Source organism: Argentina silus (genome assembly GCF_951799395.1).
Source record: "Argentina silus genome assembly, chromosome: 19".
Lineage (NCBI taxonomy): Eukaryota > Metazoa > Chordata > Actinopteri > Argentiniformes > Argentinidae > Argentina > Argentina silus.
In genome coordinates this window covers 15,787,562-15,801,196 of record NC_139673.1, presented here as the reverse complement: position 1 = coordinate 15,801,196, position 13,635 = coordinate 15,787,562, and the positions used below count along the sequence as shown (strand labels likewise).

Here is a 13,635-nt window from a genome sequence, read left to right as displayed (position 1 = left end):
ACATGGTCCTGCCAAAGACAACACGGGGCAAGAGAGGGACAGCAGAAACAGCAGAGACAAAGCGAGGCGATATATACACTCCATTTACCACCTTCCCACACTCGCGCATGGGCTTAGGCACGGGGCGGGCGCCACAATATGTAAATGTCCTCCCAGCTTTTGTCATGGCTTTAAGAGCCATTATGGTAGCTCAACCGTGACAGCACAAAGAAATGGAGAGAGCAGGAAAATGGTAGCCACCATTCACCCTCAGTTTGAGAGGAATGACACAGTCTAGAGATTACAGTCGTGTGTCCCTCATACAGTTGAGACAGTGCCTTCAGGGTGAATACAAGTGTTGCATCTGAAATTGAGTTGCATAGGCCCACTCTAATGAATTACCAAGACATTAGCAGAGCTACTTGGTGTTATAGAGACGGGACAACATAAATAAATCACAGTGAAATTAATTTATCCGGATTATTTTCCCCACCCAGATTTCAGATAGGCTAGTGCCTCTGATGTGCAAATGTAAACCATTACCTCACTCCACTGGCATAAGGTGCCAAGAGGCAGGCTGAACGCTTTTCTCCATCCCTCCCCTCACTCCTCTCTGTTCCCCTTGCCCCCCTTTTAAGATTTTTGATGTTATGTTATGCGACTGACACATTAGCTGGTAAGTATTCAACTAACTTTATTAAACATTTCGTGACTTTACAGTACCTAGCTACGGTGGCCTCTTAGGACCATAATAGTGTCTCACAGGATATCCTTACATCTCCCTTCTTCAGTAAACAAAAACAGATTCACTGTGCACTCTTTAACATAAAAATAAATAAATGATAATTTGGTGCCAGAGGTTGCCAGCACTTAGCACACCGTAGGAGGACGGTCTTTACCACCGCCTCATAAAAGACAGACTGTGTCACGATTACTTTAGCCTAACCTGAGCATTAGAACATGACTCAACAATAAAGAAACACATTACCTGGTATTAAACAGAACTCATGACCAGATACTAAGGCTCAACACATTACCTGATGTTAACACTTTTAACTCAACAATGAGGCTACACATTACCTGATGTTATCACTTTTAACTGATCATTTCCTTTTTCTTTTTCAAATAAACTTATTATAGTTCAACTGTGTAAAAATGAGCGTCTGCTATAAATCAAGTCTGTCAGGGGCTTTTCTAATGCGTTCTGACCGTCTCTCTGGAGCTGCCTCCGGCTCCGTCATGACAGGTGCATTCTCCTCTAAAACCCCTGGCTGATCGTCTGTTTCTGTCCCATGCTGTGCACATTTGTCCCTGTGTTCCTCTATTGAAGGAACTGCATTGCCGACCTGTGTTTTAAGTAGCTGCAACCTGTTTCGCCTGACCACAGCCCCGGTGTCCGTCTGGACTGCGTAGGACCTCGGAGCCACTTCATCCAGTACTGTTCCAGCGCGCTGCCAGTCCTGTCTTTCTGTGTTGAAAACTCTGACTCTGTCGCCCGCCTGCAGAGGTTGCATCGCTTTTGCTGTGCGATCAAAGTATCTCTTTTGTTTTTCCTTTAGTTTTTTCATGGCCTCCAGTACAGGTGTGGAGGCTTGTTTCTTCACTGTTGGGATCAGTGTCTGTAGTCGTCTGCCCATGAGCAGTTCAGCCGGAGATTTCCCGCACGCCAGAGGTGCTGCTCTATAAGCCAGCAGAGCCAAATAAAGATCCTCACCATTCTCTGTTGCCTTTGTCAGAAGACTTTTCACTATTTGAACACCCTTTTCAGCCTTGCCATTAGCCTGTGGGAAGTGTGGGCTTACTGTGACGTGTTCAAATCCATACTCTCTGGCAAACTGCTTGAACTCCTGACTGGCATACTGAGGCCCATTGTCCGAGACAACAGTTCCTGGAATGCCATGTCGTGCAAAGCTGGACTTCATATGCTTAACTACTCCCGTTGCTGTTGTGCTCGTGAGCAGAGCCATCTCAGGATAGTTGGAGTAGGAGTCGATCATCAGTAGATACTCTCTCCCCCTGAAGTGGAACAGGTCTGTCCCAATTTTTTCCCAGGGGTGCTCCGCCCTCATGTCTGTGAGCAGCGGTTCTCTTTGCTGCCTGTGATGGTAAGTAAGGCAAGTGGCACAGTCATTTATCATCTCTGCTATGTCACGATTCATGCCTGGCCAGTAAACAGTCTGTCTGGCTAGTCTCCTTGTTTTCTCTATGCCCAAGTGCCCTTTATGCAGTATTCGGAGGACCTCCTTCCGCAGCTTCGTTGGAATGACTATTTGGTCACCTTTCAGCAACAGGCCATCAGCCACCGCCAACACATCCTGGAATGAGTAGTACTGCGGGCACGCTTGCTTTGGCCACTCATTTCGCATGTGCCATATCACTTTCTGGAGCTGGCAGTCCACTGCTGTCTCCATCACTATCTTCTCTTTCAGGGTAGAGCTCACAGGTAGAGCCTCCACCACAGCATCCACGTGGCCTCTTATGGATTCCTCTGTGCCATCTGTGTTCAGTCCTTGTGCTGGTCTGGCCCTTGACAGAGCATCAGCCACTACCAGGTATTTCCCCGGCTTGTATGACAGTTCATAGGTATACTTCTGTAGACGCATCATCATACGCTGGATGCGTGGTGTCATCTCATTCAAGTGCTTTTTGCTGATTGTTATGAGTGGCTTGTGGTCAGTCTCAAGTTCAATGTGTGGCAAGCCAAAGACATAAGAGTGGAACTTGTCACAGCCAAAGACGATCCCCAGACACTCTTTTTCTATCTGCGCATATCTTTGTTCTGTTTCTGTCATGGATCGTGCAGCATAAGCCACTGGTTTCCAAGCACCATCATGATACTGCAGCAAGACGGCCCCCAGTCCATCTTTTGAGGCGTCCGTGGAGATTCGCGTCTTCTTACTCGGATCAAAGAAGGCCAACACTGGCTCTGTGCTTAAAATGTCTTTGATTTCTTTCCACTCTTTGTCATGTGTATGGTGCCAGGACCACTCTGTGTTTGACTGCAGGAGCTGGCGGAGAGCAACAGTCTTTGTGGCAAGATTGGGCACGAATCTTCCCATGTAGTTCACCATCCCTAATGCTCTTTGTACCGCCTTCTTGTCTGTTGGCTGGGGCATGTCAGTCACTGCTTTGATTTTGTTCATGTCCGGCTGTACTCCTGCCGGTGTCAGTCGATCCCCAAGAAACGTGACGTCTTGTGTGCTGAACTGGCATTTCTCCTTGTTCAATCTGAGCCCGTACTTGTGGACTCTCTGAAGTGCTCTGTGCACTCTGCTGTTGAGCTGTTCTTGGGTCTCCGCCCATATGATGACATCATCAATATAAACCCTGACCCCCTCCAGTCCTTCAAACACATTCTCCATTGCACAGTGAACAATTTCTGGTGCTGAGGAGATACCAAAGGGGAGTCTCTGATAGCTGTAGCGCCCAAAGGGCGTGTTGAAGGTGCATAGGTCTGCACTTGCACTGTCAATTTGCAGCTGCCAAAATCCATGTGACGCGTCAAGCTTTGTGAACCATTGTGCCCCAGCCATCTCACTCAGGATCTCTTCTCTTGGGAATTTGATATTGTTCTCTGAGGATGTTTTCGTTTGCGGTGACTGTACTTTTCTCTCTGTCTTGGCAATGTTTAGAACACGCTTAACAAGTCCCATTTCCTCACAAGCTTGATCTCCCAGTAGGGAATCCTTCCCTTTTGGTACTATCACAAACTGTAGATGTCTCTTAATGTGCTTGTTCTGGACTTGCCCTAACCTGCAGATGCCCTGTGTTTCAATCATTTGTCCATTGTAAGCTCTCAATCCCACTTTTTTGTTTTCTATGACTGGCTTGTGGCGCAGAGCTTTGAAGTCTTTCAATGTAATAAGATTTGCCATAGCTCCTGTGTCAAGTTTCATGTGAATCTCTGTTCCATTTACTCTAAGTGGCACAATCCACCTGTCTGCATTTATTGTGTTCACACTAACTTCCAGTGTCGAAGAGGCCTCATTCATCACAGTGACAGTGTCAGTAAAGAATATGTCATCCACATCATAGCCTTGCTCGCTCTCTTCCATCATATTAATTTGTTTCTTTTCTCTAGCAGATAGGCACACTTTTGCGAAATGATTTTTACCCCTGCACTTCGAGCAAACTTTCCCATATGCGGAGCATTGCCTGAAGCGATGTTTCCCACCGCAGCGCCTACAGTTCATGACGTAGTCTGATCCTGTTTCACGTGCACTAGAACGTTCCCCCTCTGAGCGAGGTGCGCTAGCTCTGACCACCCTGTCTACACCCACTGGTGCTTCAGTAGTAACGGATGGCTTCTCAAAAATCTTTATCTGCATCTCAGTCTGTTCGCTAGCTCTGCAAATTCTGAGTGCATCTTCTAATTTCAGACTGTCTTCCCGTAGCAGGCGTTCCCGCACCTTTTTATTGCGTATTCCAAAGACTATCTGATCGCGTAGTATGGAGGACTGCATGTCGCCATAGTTACAGGATTGCACTTTCAGCCTTAGATCAGTCACATACGAGTCAAACGATTCATCTTGCTGCTGTACACGGCAACGAAAGACATGTCTCTCGTATACTTCATTCTTTTTCGGACTACAGTATGCATCAAACTGTTCCAGAACTTTGTTCAGTTTGTTTTTATCTCCATCCTCTGTAAACTCAAACGTGTTGTATATTTCTATCGCTTGTGTCCCTGCTATCGTAAGTAACAATGCTACTTTCCTCTCACCGGTCTTGTCGTTGGCGCCAGTTGCAGTCAAATAAAGTTGAAACGCCTGTTTAAACTGTTTCCACGCATAATCCACATTTCCTGTGAGCTTCAATGGTTCTGGTGGTTTTATGACATCCATCCCGTCTTTCTCACACAGACATTAACTTTTAATACTTTTACTCCTGGTACCATGTTATGTTATGCGACTGACACATTAGCTGGTAAGTATTCAACTAACTTTATTAAACATTTCGTGACTTTACAGTACCTAGCTACGGTGGCCTCTTAGGACCATAATAGTGTCTCACAGGATATCCTTACATTTGACAGCTAAACTTTCTCCCCGTTTGAAAGGAGACTCTTTTCGCTCCAAACTCACGCACGGAGCAACACTCTACCTGAGCTCGCGGACTTGTCACCTGTTGACTGGGATTTTAAAGTCGCACATGCTGCAAGTGACATTTACGGAAGAAAATACAAGAAACGAGAATATACAGTTCTCCAAGAAATAAGAAGATTAGCACCTATTTGTAACGTATACATTTACCTTTTCGCCAGGAGTGACTGTGACCGCACGGTGAGTTTGTACTCCCCAATATTGATACAGAGGAGGGTGGATATATATTTTTCATATTTCTATCGTGATTTTATTCAGGACAGAATGTTGTAGTGCTTTATTAGATTAATCTAACACTACTTACAGTCAGTGGTATGTGCGTGGTTATCATGCAACGTCGGTCCTCACCATGGTTACAGCTGCAGTAAGATTGTCTCGCATGCATCTATCCATCTCTTCCTCTATTAAAAATGGGAGCGTGTATGCAGTATGAGCCTGTATATTATGTTGGCGATCATTGTGAAAGATTTACATCGTCTGGAAAATTAAATGTAAGGGCTTATGCATGTTTTGATAACATTAGGATATTTATAAAGACAGCGCAGGAATAAACATTGGTTAATATGGATTCCCTCACAGAGGGTAAGCCTACTGTGAATTATTATATTACTGGGTTTTCTTCTGACATCCAAGATTGAATACTTTAAGATAAATAAATACAATCACTTCAGGAAAACTTCAGTTAAACATAAATTATTGATTGAACCTTCACATTATTACAAGGAAATGCATTGATTGACCCTAATCAGTAGTCTATTGATGTTGTACCAATGTTCTTACTGTTGTGTCTGACCAGCCGGGTATCTAACCTGGGTCATCTGTGTGACTCAAGACTGCCAAGTCACCAAGGCTTCAGCTCACAGGGCTAATATGGTCTCTTGGACTCAATACATAGTTGATTAATGCTGTGCCTAAGCTTGTAGTTTGTGTCATAGACACAAATTCAAAGCATGTTTTTTTTCTTCGGCCTCTCCAATACCCACGAACCAAAAACAAATCACTTTCACATTCAGAGTCTTTTTTTCTTTCATTATCAGAGTGAAATCTCTGTTTTTGTGATTGAGTGTCCTTCACATCCATTAGAGCTATGGAACGGACTTCAATTGCTCCCAACATGCCTTCGCGCTAACCAACCGCCCTCTCCCTCTCGCTGAATGTCCGCAGTGTTACGCTGCCATTGGTCTCCAGCGGTATGGAAAGGGCCTCCTCTGAAATACACTGCCGTGTTTACATTGGCCCTGGTGTCATCAGAGCTCCTATAATAGCAGCTTCAGGGGGAACAGACTAGGTCTTATAGGCCTGAGCGTCTACGGGAATAGACCCTACCACACTAGCTGAATGGACACACTGTGGAGCTAGTCGCTAGCATGGCTTTCACATAACGTGGCTGCTGATGAACTGTCACTTTTTAAAACAGGACGTTTTTAGTCCATATTAGCCCTCAAAAGCCCCACTTTTTGCTACCGGCTTTGAGCATTGTTTCGAGGGTATTTCTTTCAAGGCACTTGTCAAGGCACCAGTTAAGCCTTTGTCAACCCTGTTTTAGATTGCTCTCATGAGGTTTGGGTTCTGTAAAACACGGAGAGCAGTGGTGGCTGGTGGAGGTAGAAACCGGAGGACGGGCTCATTGTAATGCATGACACATGTTTTGATACCATTCCATTGGTGCCATTCCATGCATTATAATGAGCCCGTCCTCTAATTTTTACCTCCACTAGCCTCCCCTGATTGAGAGCAGCTCTTTTATTTAGCCTAAATCAAGTCTAAAGTACAATACATACAAACCTACTCTAGTAAGGGAGCCTACAGGATGTTTCCTCTGTGCCATAGTGTCCAGGTGTAATCCTCCATGTGTGTATTATCATGGCACAACTGCCCTAGCACAGAGGTGCAGTATCCCTGGGCTGTGCCAGAGGTGGATCCCTCTATCTGGCCTGATGGAATCTTGGCTCACCTGGCAGGTTATCCCAGGACAGTACTGGTCCGATGCTGGGACTGTTCCTCCTGCTCTGACCAAAAGTGCTACTGTATAATTCATGGTGCAATTAGGCCAGTGGAGGCTTGGGGAGGTAGAAATTCGAGGACGGGCTCATTGTAATGCATGGAAAGGAACAACGAATCGTATCAAACATGTGGCACTTGGGCATTGCATTTGTTACATGATCCAAGAGATCTTCTGGTCATTCTAGTGTGTCATTCTAGCCCTGCTGTACCTTGTTCAGGTTCCCTTGTACTCTAGATAGCATTGATAATACCAGTGACGTATGTCGTATTTATGTGAAGATTAGTTGTTCTCCTCAGTGGGTGTAACCCCTTGCTCTGAGAATAGCATGCTGTCCACAGTGGTCCCAGTATTTTGTTGAGAGATCACTCCTATGGCTATTTGCTGCTAATGTCCCATGATGTTCCCATCAGCAAAACAGTAGTGTTTGTTTAATTTCTGAAACCTGCCGGTAGTTTGAAATGGCCCAAAGCCGACACAGACATATACACACACACACACACACACACACACACACACACACACACCACACACACACACACACACACACAGACTCCCGTGGTATAACCACCGCTTGAGGTGTGGCCAGTAAGGCCAATACGTCATCCACGCAGGTAGCCTGTATGTTATTGGCTGTTCTAAACTCCAGATGTCCTCTGTTACACCCACACACTGACCTGAGCTGTGAGACAGGAACAGGGAGGGACTCAGAAATAACCCAACTCAGCTCTAACGCAATAACGGAAAACTTGAACGTTTACTTTTGAAATAACTGAGTAGCTCTTTGTTGCTTGCAAAGAATATTGCATGAGTGAGTGTGGGTGTGTGTGTGTGAGTCAGTGAGTGAGTGAGTGAGTGAGTGTGTGTACATTGGAAGATATTCCTGTTGGTCCATGGCATTCTCTTCCCTCCAATTTAGAAGTTTTATCAGTAACTTTCTCCTGCGGGGAAAAGCCCTTCAGCCAGCCAGCCCTAAATTAGCCTTGGCAGGAATATTGTACTGTGTAGCCTACTGCATTCACACATCGTTAATGTGCAGGCATTCATGTGTAACAATAAAGCCCTTTTCATAACCTGTTATATCAGAATGAATTCTTAGACTGTCGAGCAACCCAATATCTAACCAGTGTGGGATAACATTCCTGTGGTCTCTGCCCACAATTGAGCTGTTCTAGAAATGGATGCTAAAGCTACTGTATTCATAACAGTGTACTGTACATGCTCTCCACGCAGTCCGCTGTGATGTCATTCATGGGTTTGGGAGGTATTGGAAGACTGTTCTTCAGGGGCAGCTGGTGGAGGCAGAATTCGGAGGACAGGCTCAATTTAATGCATGGAAAGGAATGTGTGTTTGATACCATTCCTCAATCCATTCTATGCATAATGATGAGCCTGTCCTTCAATTTCATCCTCCAATATTCCATGTCAGGCATCACAATGAGCCTGTCCTCCGATTTCTGCCTTCACCAGCCTCCCTTGGTGGAGATACTGTATATGAAAGTAGTTGCAGTTAGTTGACTGGGGTCACGTCATGATCTTCATAGTGGAGTGTTGCAGAATGGTCTGCTATGTTTTTTCATGGGACAAATTAGGCCCCTCAATTAGTGATAGTGATATACAATAATTATCTTAGAGGTTACATTGAAAGTAATATGACTATGAAAAGAGAATAACTTTTTTCTCTTTTAATTCCAGGTAAAATATGAATAGGTGGTTGTTATTACTATGTGTGTGTCTGCCGGTCATCTCGGCTACATTCACCTACGAGGAACACTCCTTTCTGGGTAAGTGGTCACATAAAGCCACATCGCACAGTGCACAGTTAAAGTTAGTTTAATTCATAACTCACTAGCATGTTTTACAGGCACACGACTCCCTGTTTTATGTCCATAAAATGACATGCTTCTTATTTGTTGATGTATGTTTGTGTGTGTGTGTGTGTGTGTGTGTGTGTGTGTGTGTGTGCGTGTGTGTGTGTGTGTGTGCGGGTGTGTGTGTGCGGGTGCGGGTGTGCCTGCCCTCTCCTCCCACAGACCCTGAGGACATCCTGAGTGTAAGCATCCCTCTGGAGTTCCCTCAACGCCCTCTTCTGGGTGGCACCCTGGTGCTGCCCTGCTACTTCCAGGTAGGACTTCCTGCCAGTGACACCATAACCCAATAAAAACAAAACAATAAACCAATTGATAAATCAACCAGTAAGTTATTGTGATGCCATATTCCATTATCACTCCCTCCCTACCTACCTCCAGGACCATACTGTCCACGACCCAGGTGCCCCCACCATCGCCCCCCTGTCCCGCCGCATCAAATGGAGCCACGTCACCAAGGAGCGGGTGTCTGTCATCCTAGTGGCCATGGACGGAGAGGTCCGGGTGGAGGAGGAGTACCTGGACCGGGTCCACATGGTGGGCTATCCTCAGACCCCCACAGACGTCAGTATCAAGATCACAGAGCTGCGCTCCAATGACTCTGGCATCTACCGCTGTGAGGTCCAGCACGGCATCGAGGATAGCTTTGACACCGTGGACGTCCATGTTCAAGGTAGGGAGGGAGGAAAGGCAATGTTAGTGTCACTCACAGGCTGAGTGAATTGATCTTAGATGTATAGATCTTACCTTGTAAGTATCCAGGAAGTGAAAAGATAGACAAATCTTGTTCAAGGATTTACTTTGGCTTCAATGGCAGCTATGCCAATGTCACGCCCAGGTGACACAACCTGTGCATGACATATGATCAGATGACTTGTCAAGGTATGGTTATATGTTATGATATGATCAGGGGAGGCTGGTTGAGGTAGAAATCGGAAGACGGGCTCATTGTAATGCATGGAATAGAATGAGGAATGGTATCTTTGACATGATATGATATGATATGATATATACACATAGGGCCACATATAAGCGCTCTGGTCAAAAGTAGTAAACTAGTATATGGGGAGAATAGGCTGTCATTTGAGATACTGTACTGTAGCCACTGTTACCGTAAAGTCCATGTGTCTCTCCTCAGGTATTGTGTTCCACTACCGGGCCATCACCACACGTTACACTCTGACCTTTGAGAAGGCCAAGGCGGCGTGCATCCAGAACAATGCGCTCATCGCCACCCCAGAACAGCTTCAGGCCGCCTACGACGAGGGCTTGCACCAGTGTGACGCCGGCTGGCTCTCTGACCAGACCGTCAGGTCAGTCTATGTGTTATACTGTATATATCTATACTAGAGCAGAGGTGGCAAAAAAACTCTAACTTGTGGGTTGCATCAGTGGGTGCACCTCAATAGTCTATAAGAAGCTTTCTCTCCTCGTCTGCTTTATGTCATCTGCACTGAAGTGAAAGAACAGGACAGGCTAAAACAAAACCTCTTGCACATCCACCAGGTTGCTTTCATCTATCATAATGTTGTCAGATCAGTGCAGATTACGGAGAGATGATATTGTTTGAAGATAAGGGAGAGGAGATTGCCTAACCTGTCTCTGTCCTCCAGTTCAATTACAGTACATAAAGGATGATGCTGTGATGTATTTTTGTTTTAAGGTTTTCCATTTCCTGTGGAGTTTTGGTTTTGATCCTCTGAGCGTGTCACTTCCTTTATTGAGCCTCTGAGCGTGTCATTTCCTGTAGAGACACAGAGCCTCTCTCTTGTCCTCTTTTTTATCCCTGGCCGAACCCACAGGGTTGTGTTTGCCTTCCTATGATCTCTCCTGGTCTGTTGACCACCTCCTCACTATAAGAGAATGCTAAATGCTCTCCCTGCTAAACCCCTGTAGCTGATTTCTCACAAGCACCACGGACCATTGGTCAGCTTATCCAAAAGATTTCTTCGAGAGACCCTCTGTATTGAGACAGCATTTGGAATGACGCAAATAGGATCATTCTATCCTATTTATAATACAAATAAAGAGTTTCAGAAACTGCTTGTGTAGATTTGATGTGATCCTAACTGCTACTGTCTTTGAACCAAAGGTACCCAATCCATGATCCACGTGAGAACTGCTATGGCGACAAAGAAAAATTCCCTGGGGTGCGAACCTACGGAGTGAGAGATGTCAACGAGACTTATGATGTGTACTGTTTCGCTGAGAAGATGACAGGTACCCTAAGAGGACATCCTGGCTCTTTCACATGTGTTTTGTTTGTTGTTGTTGTTATTATGATTGTAAAAGGGCATTGTCAGTGACCTAACTGGGAAAATAAAAGCTGATTATACATGTTTGATAAATGAGAATGCGTTCAGGACATGATGAAAACTGATATTCAAGACACACCAACCAGTCTATCCTATTGAACGTTATGATCATTTCTCCTCCATCTCCACTCCTAGGAAGGGTCTTCTACTCTGGCTCTGTGGCTAAGTTCACCTTCTCCGAGGCTGAGGAGCAGTGCTTTAAGCAGGGGGCCCAGTTGGCTACTACAGGCCAGCTGTACCTGGCCTGGCAGGCTGGCCTGGATGTCTGCAACGCCGGCTGGCTGGGGGACAGGAGCGTCCGCTACCCCATCAATATCGCCCGGCCGCAGTGTGGAGGGGGACTGCTGGGGGTGCGGACCGTGTACCTCCATGCCAACCAGACAGGATATCCTCTCCCAGAGTCTCGCTATGATGTCTTCTGCTACACAGGTACTGAAGGTTACCATGGGAATGGGAACCATGTCACATTTCATGTTTTTACAAGCGGTTATTGTTTACCTATACCTTTATGGCATTGGGTTTGACTCTGTTAAAACGGTTACTGTTTGAGTGATGACGATGATGTTTTGTCTTTCACCATTTAGCTACTTAGTGTACATACAGTACAACAACCACCCGAGACATCCACAACATGTAAACCTTCCCCCTTTCACCCTCTGCCTTACCCAGAATCCCCTGACGAGGAGGGTTCGGCCATGCTGCCGACAACTACAGAGGCAGGGAGTGGCGTGCTGAGCATTGCCACAGTGACGGGGACTCCCGAGGTGTTCTTCAGGAAGACGACCACAGAGAGCGAGGCGAACCGAGGGGAGCTGGTTACCCAGAGGCCCACAGGTGTGGACTTCACCTACTTGGGCCAGAATGCCACGGAGCTGCCCTTACCTGAGCCCCCCAGTGTCACAGAGGTCATCACTGATGTGGTGGAGAGAGTTACCGCCAGGCCCGTTGTCGGGAGTGAGGTCATCAGGGGAACCGGGGACCAGTCACCCACAGGTCAGTGAGCTGATATGTGGTGGATTTGAGTGTAAAAATCGAATGTGTAGCAACGCTATCATAATTGACAGAGACAGACTATAAACTTAGGCTAGTTTTGACACGCTATTTTTGTGAGTTTTTTTTCAGAATTTCCAACGAGTGTTCTTTTTACACTCTCTAGACTCTTAACAAAAACAAAAATAATGAATTTCAAAATTCAAATGAGAAACGTAGAGACTTTGTCCTCTCCAATGTGTAGGGGTCGTCTTCCACTACCGTGCTGGCTCCAGCCGCTACACCTTCACCTTTGTAGAGGCCCAGCTGTCAGAGACTGGGAGCCTCCATCGCCACCCCAGAGCAGCTCCTCGCTGCCCACCAGGCTGGCTACCACCAGTGTGATGCAGGCTGGCTCCTGGACCAGACTGTCAGGTAAGAGTCAAGTCAGCACATACACATACACATACACACGCACGCACGCACGCACGCACGCACGCACGCACCCCATTTATCCTTTTGATGTATCATTATACCTATTCATATTAAGGAACAAAGCTACTTCCTCATGCACCTCAGGTACCCCATTGCGTCGTCCCGTGAAAAGTGTTCTGGGGACCTGGAGCATCTCCCAGGAGTCAGGTCCTATGGTCTGAGACCAGCTGATGAGCGCTACGATGTCTACTGCTACATCGATGGACTCAAGGGTGAGCTGCTCCCCAATGATAACCCAATGAGATGTTGTTGTGCTTCATGTTATCTTGACCTTGGATCTTAGTGTGTGTGTCCATCAGTGAAGGCTGGCGGAGGTAAAATCTGAAGACAGGCTCATTGTAATGCAAGCTTATTTGTAGTCAGTGTACAGTACAGTAGTCAGAGTCCAAATGTACAGTACAGTACTGACTGTTGGCTCGTCGTAAGTTGCTTGAATAGCTTTATAAATGTTAAGAGATTATTATAACTTATCACAAACCATGACAGTAGCATCATACAGTACAGTAGGATTTGTTTTTAGAACACCATCACACCAGTGTTTCTCTTCTTTTCCATCCCCCCATCCATTCATCCTTTCTTTCTCCCCCTCCCTCTCTTCTCCCTCTGTTCTCCAGGTGAGCTGTTCCATGCTGGCTCCAGTGAGGGTTTCACCTATAATGAGGCTCTGTCTCACTGTCAGGAGCAGAATGCTACCCTGGCCTCCATCGGAGAGCTCTATGCAGCCTGGAAACTGGGCTTCGACAAGTGCAGAGCAGGCTGGCTCATCGACCGCAGTGTCCGCTACCCCATCAACAACGCGTGCCAGGGTTTTCAGAGCTGGCCAGTCCCTTGACGGACCTCACCCGGAAGGGTGCCCCGGATCCGGTCCAATGGTCGGGCCAGTGCCAGGGGTCGTTCGAGGCCCT

At 46.3% G+C, this 13,635-nt stretch overlaps 1 long non-coding RNA gene and 1 pseudogene across 2 annotated transcripts; one reads left to right on the top strand and one right to left on the bottom strand.

The window, feature by feature from the left end:
• Nucleotides 1–5,049: 5,049 nt before the first annotated feature.
• Nucleotides 5,050–13,587, top strand: LOC310819889 (aggrecan core protein-like; annotated as a pseudogene). Its single transcript, XR_014555117.1, has 11 exons — nt 5,050–5,261; nt 8,779–8,867; nt 9,117–9,208; nt 9,333–9,624; nt 10,090–10,264; nt 11,044–11,171; nt 11,402–11,695; nt 11,936–12,259; nt 12,501–12,670; nt 12,815–12,942; nt 13,345–13,587. The product of XR_014555117.1 is annotated as an aggrecan core protein-like (transcript).
• LOC310819895 lies at nt 9,073–9,465 on the bottom strand. The gene is made up of 2 exons (XR_014554785.1): nt 9,327–9,465; nt 9,073–9,218 (listed from the first exon to the last, which is right to left on the bottom strand). It is a non-coding gene; the product is annotated as an uncharacterized lncRNA (long non-coding RNA).
• Nucleotides 13,588–13,635: the final 48 nt, after the last annotated feature.